The 9218-nt window shown below is 38.8% G+C and overlaps 1 long non-coding RNA gene across 1 annotated transcript; it reads right to left on the minus strand.

Moving 5' to 3' along the window:
- Positions 1–8006: 8006 nt before the first annotated feature.
- On the minus strand, positions 8007–8400 carry LOC112451347. Its single transcript, XR_003040153.2, has 2 exons — positions 8168–8400; positions 8007–8073 (listed from the first exon to the last, which is right to left on the minus strand). It is a non-coding gene; the product is annotated as an uncharacterized LOC112451347 (long non-coding RNA).
- Positions 8401–9218: the final 818 nt, after the last annotated feature.

Here is a 9218-nt window from a genome sequence, read left to right on the forward strand (position 1 = left end):
GAGACTCACCTAGCTCTCCTTCTCTTGCAGACCGCTCCGGATACCGCCCACTGTATATAGTCTCACCCTGTAAATAAACTCACTTACCTTTACTTCCGTCTCCGTGTTTGGTCTTGGTTTCGCTCTTCTGGACAAAACCTCCCGAGTTATGACACTTTGTTGCGGAGCAATGAAAACTACTCTAGTTCCAGCTCTACAAGTTGAGATTGGTGAATGCCACTGATAAATAGCCGTAAGTTACTGGGCAAAAAATAAAGGAATTCACCCTCCGCATGTTATGCTGCAACCTTGTAAGGAAAAAAAAAACAAATTAATAGTTTTTGATGGATAATTAAAAATAAAGTAAAAGATAACTTTCTAATCAGTCCTGTGGTTGCTATTCCTGTTATTCCAAAATGGATCTTTGGTCAGGCTGAAGTTGATTTAAGCTTACTGGAAAAGGGGAGACATTTGGAAAAGAAGGTGAAAAATTATATAGAAAAAGAGTATTCAGAGTATATACAAATATACATATACAGATGCTTCTAAAATGTTTAATGATAAAGTAGGTATATCATTTATAATTCCAGATTGAAATATTACGAGAAAAAAAGAACAGATAAAGTGACAGTATATCGTAATGAAGGCAAGAAATTATATTGGATATAATTCACTTAATTTTCAGGATTAAAAATTATGGTTCTCATGTTATGCTAGTTTGGATCCCTGCCTACATTGGTGTAATAGGAAATGAGTTGGCTGATAGTTTTGCTAAAAGTGCAGCAATAAAATATATTGTTGATTAAAATAAGTAGAAATGAGATAAGAGTAGTATTGAAATGTATATCAAGAAGAAGTGGCAAGAACAATGTGATAGAGAGGGAAATGCAAAGTTTTTTTATAGTATCCAAAGAAAAGTTGGTGATTTAAGGAAAGGTAATAGGAATAAAAAAAGAAGATATTGTATCCAGAATAAGATTTGGTCATACAGGATTAAATAGTACTCTTAAAATAATTAATAAACATAATACAGGTTGTTGCAATTATTGTGATAAATTAGAAACACTACAACACATTTTTAGAATGTAATAAATATGTTCAAGAAAGAGATATGTTAATTAGAAATTTAAGTAGGAATAAAAGTAAATTAGATATAAGGGAATTATTTCAGAGATCATCTGGGGATGTAATATTTAGCAGTATTTTTAGTTTTCTAAGAAGAACGGGTGTTATGGGGAGATTATAGTAGTTAAACATCTGATCCATACTCCTATCTGGAAGGTGGCGGTAATGCACCCAAGTTGTTTGCCAACCGCCATAAAAAAGAGAAGAAGAAGAAGTTGTACTAAAATGGCTTGAAAACAATTGTCAGCAGGATTCAAATGTTTGATGTGTAAAGAAACTGATGCTTTGCATTCCCCTGGTGAAAGCAGCGAGGTACGTTTTGTTTGTAGGTGTTGCAAGAATTGTGGCTCAACACTTTCTATACACCATATGACTAGCAGTAAACCAACTAATGCCAGTGACTAAGTTTGCCATAAAAAAAACTGTTTTGGACAATACATGGCACCATTAACATTATGCGAGCAATAAACTGTGCCAGTTTGTGCATTTCAGCAGCAACACTTTAAGAATGGACCTCTCGGACTTCCAGTGGACGCAGCGCAAGATGGCAGCATAAGATCGAGCTCCCTTGTCGAAGAAACAATAAACCTCCCTAATGCAAAGAAATTAGATTAAACACGATTTGAACCAGACACGAAATGAGTGGAGGGCGTAAGCAGAGAAGCATAAGGAAGAAAATGTCCGAAGAACACGACTCCGAAGTCGAGCAAATGGAAGAAGAAAGCGGTGACTCGAATGAGCTCCGGGCTGTGTTGGAGGGGCTAAACACCGCCATGGCGGAAATTCGGGACCTCAAAAAGGAGGTGAAGGAGAACCTCACAATTCAAAGACGAACTCAAAGAGGAGGTAAAGCGAGAATTTACAAGTTTTAGCAAAGAAATTAAGAGAAAAGTGGCACCGAATGATGCGGAAATACAGAAACAACAAGAGGACATTACTGAGGTGCAGGGCCGCATAACAGAGCTGGAAGAGTGGAACATGAAAGCTAAGGACGCCATTCTGAGTCTTTTGCAACAGCAAAGAAAATTACAAGAGAAGCTAACTGAAGTGGAAGGACATGGTAGGCGCTGTAATATGAGAATCTACAATGTGGCTGAACAAGACGGCGAATTGGTCCAAGAGATGGTGGAGAGGCTGCTGCATCGGGAGCTAGCCCTGCCGGACGGAGCTGAGCTACAGATCCAGCGGGCCCATAGAAGCCTCGGGAAGAAACCACCACCGGGCGCTAATCCCAGATCCATAGTGGTTAATTTTCTTAAATCCAAAACCAAAGAAGAAATCCTGACAAAAGCATGGGGAAAGAAAATCCAAGTCGAGGGGAGGCAGATATTTTTCAACCACGACTACCCCACAGAGGTAATAGAAAAACGCAAATCCTACTCCAGGATCAAAAGGGCTCTGAAAGATCAAAAGATCCGCTTCCAGACGCCAATGACTAAAATACGGATTCACTGGTCAGAAGGTGTTAAGACTTACAACAACGCAGAGGAAGCTGCAAAAGACATGAGGGGACGAGGTCTGGAGATAGAGAGCGGGAACGGCACCGGACCTTCATCCGAGAGGTTCCAGTTGGCGCTGCCTTGGCAACGCCTCGGGAAGAAGCAGAAGATGAACGACGGGGCCCACGGTATGGGTCCTGGCCAGAACACGGGAAGCCGATCGAGGGAACGGTTGCAGGAGTTTCAAAGATGAGGTCGCAGAGGGCGGACATTTCGGTGTGCCCCCGAGAAGAGACTATAGTCTTCTCTAAAGGTTAGTCAAGTATCGACAGGGAGAACCACCAAACAAGGGACTGTTGGACTCACCTAGCAGGTTGGGAAAACTTAACACAGGTTTCCCCAAAACCACTGGGGGGGGGGGGGGGGTGCTTGTTTGCAAAGGGTTACCCCCCTCCTTTTCCAGCAGGGGGACAGGGCCTCTGGGGAATGGGGCCCATATTTAATCGGGAGTTCAGAATTTTTGTTAATTTAGTTCTTGTTCATAGTTTGTTGTTGAGTGGAGAAGGTGAGAACCAAACCAAGATGTACAAATAATGTCTGATGATATAACTGTGGTGTCACTGAATGTTAACGGTTTAAATAATATTAAAAAGAGAGATAAGGTTCTACATAAATTCAGAAAAGAAAAAGTACAAGTTATTCTCCTACAGGAGACACATTTAACAAAAAAAGGACATGAAAAATATAAAAAACTAGGGTATAGAAACTCTTTTTCCTGCTCTTTTGGACAAAAGCATAAATGAGGAGTTATGACACTGATTCCAAATAATGTAAAGTTTGAATTGTTGAAGGAAACTGTGGATAAAGAAGGGAGATACCTAATGATTAAGGGCAAACTGGAAAATCAGTTAATCACACTGCTCAATGTATACGCTCCTCCAGAAAGTGACAAAGTGCTTTTTACGAAAATATTTGATCTCATTAATCTGGAAGCAGAGGGAATATTGATATGTAGTGGAGACTAACGTTGTATTAAATTATAGAATGGATACCACAAGTAAAAGGAAGAATAAAAAACAAATCAGTAGGTACATGAACACCATGATGTCAGAAATAGCATTGGTAGATGTGTGGAGAGAACTTCACCCCTTAGATCAAGATTATACTCATTATTCAATACCACATGGTGTTTATTCCAGAATCGATTATATGCTAATGAATAAGAAAGATCTACACAGAGTGAAAGAATGTAGAATAGGAGTATCAGATGTCTCCGACCATAGTGCAATTTACCTTAAGATTCATCTGAACAGTAAAAAGAAAAGTACTTTGTGGAGACTAAATGAAGGAATATTAAATAACAAGGGTGTAGTTGGTGAAATAAAAGAGGAGATAATCCGATACAGAGAGGTCAATGATAATGGTGAAGTAGATCCAGTAATACTATAGGATGCCCTAAAGGCGGTAATACGGGGGAAAATGATTTCTTACACAACATTTATGAGAAAAGCTAGATTAGAAACATACAATAAGCAAATAAGGAAGCTAAAGGATTTAGAACAGCAACATAAACAAACAAATGACTCAGACACATTTGATCTCATTAAAGAAACCAAGAAAGAAATGGAGGAGAATCTATGCGAGGAGGTAGAAAAGAAGGCTAGATTTACCAAACAAACGTACTATGAGGGAGGGCCTAAAGCTACAAAAAATTTGGCAAGGCATATTAAGAAACAGCAAACACTAGGAAACATACATAAAATAGGAGATCCATTAACTAATGCAATTCTATATGAACAAGAAGAAATACAAAGAGTATTTGAACAACACTACAAAAATTTATATACACAGCCACCTTTGGCTGGGGAAGAAGAGGTGAAAATTTTTTTGGACAAACTAGACTTACCAGCAATATGCTTAAAACAAAACAACACTGACTTCCGAAATTACAGTGGAGGAAATAACAAAGGCAATTGGCAGGACTAAAGCAGGAAAATCACCAGGGTCAGATGGACTAGGAGCTTCCTTTTATAAAACCTTTAAAGAAGAATTAACACCTCTATTATACGACTCATTTAATTATAGCCTTAGAACTGGCAAGATTCCTCCATCTTGGAAGGAAGCTATTATTTCTGTAATTCCAAAGGAAGGCAAAGATCAAGAACACTGCCACAACTATAGACCGATATCGGTTTTAAATTTAGACTATAAACTTTTCTCCTCCATCATGGCTAAAAGAATGGAAGATTCAATGCGGGATTTAATTGACGAAGATCAGACAGGTTTTATTAAAGAAAGACAAACACAAGACAATATAAGGAGAACTCTTTATATCATAGATCATCTGCAAAGTAGAGGGGATGGCGCAGTCCTGATACGTATGGATGCGGAAAAAGCTTTTGACAGCGTCAACTGGAATTTTTTGTACAAAGTACTAGAAAATTTTGGATTTAACGAGACATTTATAAACTGTATTAAATCAATTTATTGGGAGCCAACCGCAAGGATTAAAATAAACGGCAGTCTGACTGGAAGATTCACTTTGGAGAGAGGAACGAGGCAGGGTTGCTGCCTAACTTTCAGGATACAAAATTAATGTGGAAAAAACCCAGATCCTAACAATAAATTACTCCCCGCAGCAGAAAATAAGGGATAACTACAAACTTAATTGGAATGGAAAATATATAAAATATTTGGGGGTAAACATAACCAAAAAAATAGACAAACTCTACGATGCAAATTATTTAAAAATAAACCACAATATTAAGGTGGACTTGGGGCGATGGATGAACATTGGTCTTGATCTCAGCTCCAGAGTGGAATTAATTTAAATAAATATTCTACCACGATTATTATACCTGTTTCACTCCCTGCCACTGATTATCCTGCAAAAACAATTTAAAGAATGGGACAAATGGATTTCAAGGTTTATCTGGGATGGGAAGAAACCTAGGGTCAGATACAAAACACTCCAACTTCCAAAAGACAGTGGAGGTCTGGGCTTGCCGGCCCAGAAAGAATATTTTTGGGCTGCACAAATTAGGCCTTTAATATGTTGGTGTAATGATGAATATGTTTCAAAATGGAAGAATCTGGAAATGGGGAGGAAAGACATAGAAGTCAGAAATTTAATAGCACACAAAATGCTTTTAGGTAAAGTAAGCAATAAGCTGGATTCAATAACTAGTACTACAATTGAAATATGGAATACAGTAATTGATCATTATAAATTAGAGAAGAAAACAAGGACTTTGAGCTGGTTTGCTTGGGACTCAAGGTTTAAACCAGGCATTTATGATAAAGGTTTCATACAATGGGCAGATAAAGGTATCACAGCAATGTGTAAATTAGTTGAAAAGGGCAAACTGCTGAGTTTTAACAACTTAAAGATAAGATTTGGATTGGAGGATCAAGACCAGTATAGGTACTTGCAGATAAAAGACTTCTACGAGAAAGAGGTAAAAACCAATATAAGTAAGGTAATTGAGGCATTTCACAAGGCCTATGAGGGAAATAAATTTCAAATTATTTCAACACTGTACCAGGGACTGATGGAAGGCCGGAAGTCATCTACTATGTATAATAAAGAAAAATGGGAAGAGGAACTTAAAGAACGTATAAGTGAAGAGGAATGGTTTCAAATCTGTAAAACACAGTGCACGACCACCTGCTCCCCGTGTGTGGAGGGAATTTAGCTGGAAAAATATGGTTAGATTTTTCATAACCCTAAAGATTAAGGCCAGGACGATAACCAGTTCACAACCATGCTGGAGGCTCTGTGGCCAGACTAATGTAGGTCACACGCACATATTCTGGTCTTGTCAGAAATTAGCCACATACTGGCAAAATGTATGCTTTATTTTGAAAAGCATATTAGGATATGGACTACTCAGATCATGCAAAACACTCTACCTGGGCTGTCTCACATACGACATAATTCAAAAAGAGGATGAATATTTGTTAAAAATATTGCTCTCAGCAACAACAAAAAAAACATCACAAAACTATGGTATAAACAGGAACCGCCCACTGTGGAGAGATGGTTGAGCATTGTGGAAGAGATCTTTGTAATGGAGAAAATCACAAAGATTGCAGGAGGATCAGTTTATTGTAATGTGGGGTAAATGGAGTGATTATAGATGTAAGGAGGATGCCACTTTTGTAGCCAGTTAAACACGGACATTGTTACTAAACATCTGTATTTGAATGTAAATGCACCGATACTTCTCCACTGTAACTGTACAAAAAAATGTTCAATAAAAAATAAGTTTAAAAAAAAAAAAGAATGGACCTCTCCCACATACGCACATGACCCTGAATGCACCGTTGTGTTCACTCGCTGCCAAGGCAACTCGCTGAAGCCAGCGCACAGGTAAGAAATGTGAAATATATGAGCCGTTTTGAATAGTTTTAACAACTGGGGTCTAGGTGACAAGCTGGGACAGAGTCAATCCTTCCAGCCAGATCATGTTATGTTGTTATGTCGACCATAATTCAACCGTGGCTGTAGCTGCACAGAGTCTCATAATCATGAAACAACATCTCTCAGGGACAGTACATATAATATATTAACTCCTTTAAATTACTTAAAATGAACTTGAACAATAACATTCAACCTAAAACCTGGCCATCTCTTGGTCCACAGAGGATTTATGCCTGTTCCTGCTTGTTCTCACTGTCCCCAAGAGATGTTGTGAGTTTTCACCAAATGACCCTGTTTTCTTTAGACTGACCTTGTTTCCCCTTGCACCTCCTCGCCTTACAACATTTCCAGTGTGTTCGATAAAAGCTCCTGTGTGACTCTGGAGGTTGAGTTTTGATTCAGAGCTTCACGTTTGTAGTTGGAACTCTGATGTTAATTATTAATTGTCTTTAAGGCTTTCTGTATGTCATGCACCATTCATAAATAAACCTGTTTGACTAATTTCATCCAACAGTGCCTGGAAATTGTTTTTTTTTTTTTTATACAACAGCCCCCTAAGGCATTTCCCTGTGTGTATCAGTAAAAGACTTTGTGACCAGAACCAGTCTTAACTGGGTTTTCAGTAGTTATGTGATGTGAGCTGCAGTGTGTGAGCATGCAAGCAACCAGAAAAAACATCTCATCTCCTTCAATGTCATCCACCAACTCCTCTCCGGGACTAACAATTTCATCAGGCAAAAACATTTCCGCCATGAAAAATTACACTCTAACACTAAGTTTGATTATTTGAGGCAGCCATCTTGAATCAGCAGTAAATGTACTTCCAATCAGTAACTTGTCAAAGTTTCATCAAAATCTATCCAATAGTTGATTAGATATTCTAACCAAAGCGGTCACACAGTGTGTTGCATTTAAAGTATGTGTTGCGAATGATGCCCAGCTACTACCACACCAAATTTAGCTCAATATCTGTAAAACTGACATGAGTGCAGGGTAATTAGTCCAAGAGCGAGACCAAAACCAGACACAGAGACAGCAGCTGAAGGTAAGTGCAATTTATTTACAGGTGCCCAAGGTATGTACAGTGCGATAGGTTTGTGGAGCGATCTGTGAAGTAAGAGGAACAGGGTGAGTCTCGGGTACCAATCCTAATATCAGCCTAGCACTGCACGATGGCTTCTTAATGTTCTTTTGTTCTTACAGATCCAGGAGGTGTCCAGCAGCGTGGAGGAGAAGATGGAGATGTTAGGTGATCCAGAGGTCGACAAGCCAGTATCTAGTCCAGGTGAGTATCCAGAGGTCCAAGGTAGGTATCCGTAATAGTCGTAGTCTCATAGCGTGGCGAAGAACCTGAAGTCAAGGTGCACAAAGAACGTAATCAGTAACTTAATCACATTAGGTTAGAAACTGTGGCTGAGAATCGAACCCAGGAGGTTCGATGCTCCAGCGAAGATCTGGTCTCAGCTGAAGGCTTAAGTAGTAGCAGTCCTCATTAGCTGGATCTGGATCACCTGTGAAAAGAAGGGCAGGAGGAGCCGCCCCAAGGCGGGGCTAAAACTCCAGATCCCTACAAAAACTGACTGAGTCATAGCCATTTTTATGGCTCTAAGATCAGTTGGTTGTAGAGGATTTGAAACAATTGATCACAATATTCTATTACAGAGGCTTGAACATGATATTGGAATTACAGAAACAGTTCTAAAATGGTTTAAATCATATTTATTTGATAAATTCCAGTTTGTTAATGTTAATAATGCCATGTTCTCATGGAGTTCCTCAGGGTTTAGTGCTTGGACCTATACTCTTCACTCAATACTCTTTACTCTTTGCTTCCATTAGTTAAAATTAGACTGTATGGGATAAATTTTCATTGTGATGCTGATAATACTTAGTTACATTTATCTATAAAACCTGGTTAATCCAATCAGTTACTTATATCATGGTGTGTACCACACTAAACATGGAGACAGAGTTATCAAAGCAGCTTAGAAAGAAAATTATTAAGCAGCACGTTAAAGGTGAAACTGAGGCCTTATGAAATAATAAATTGGTTCAAAGCACTTCACATGGTCAGAAGAGAGACATCTGCTGGCTTTGTGCCAGAACTGCATCTAAGTAGAAGACCTGACAATGCCTCATTCCTGCCTGTGGTATAAAGCTTTAAACTCATATTTAAGATTCTGCAAACAGATATGGAATGGGGACATGAAAAACAGCGCAACACTAATGTGATGTAATGAGGCCTCATTAGC

Source organism: Kryptolebias marmoratus, linkage group LG14 (assembly GCF_001649575.2).
Source record: "Kryptolebias marmoratus isolate JLee-2015 linkage group LG14, ASM164957v2, whole genome shotgun sequence".
NCBI classification, from domain to species: domain Eukaryota; kingdom Metazoa; phylum Chordata; class Actinopteri; order Cyprinodontiformes; family Rivulidae; genus Kryptolebias; species Kryptolebias marmoratus.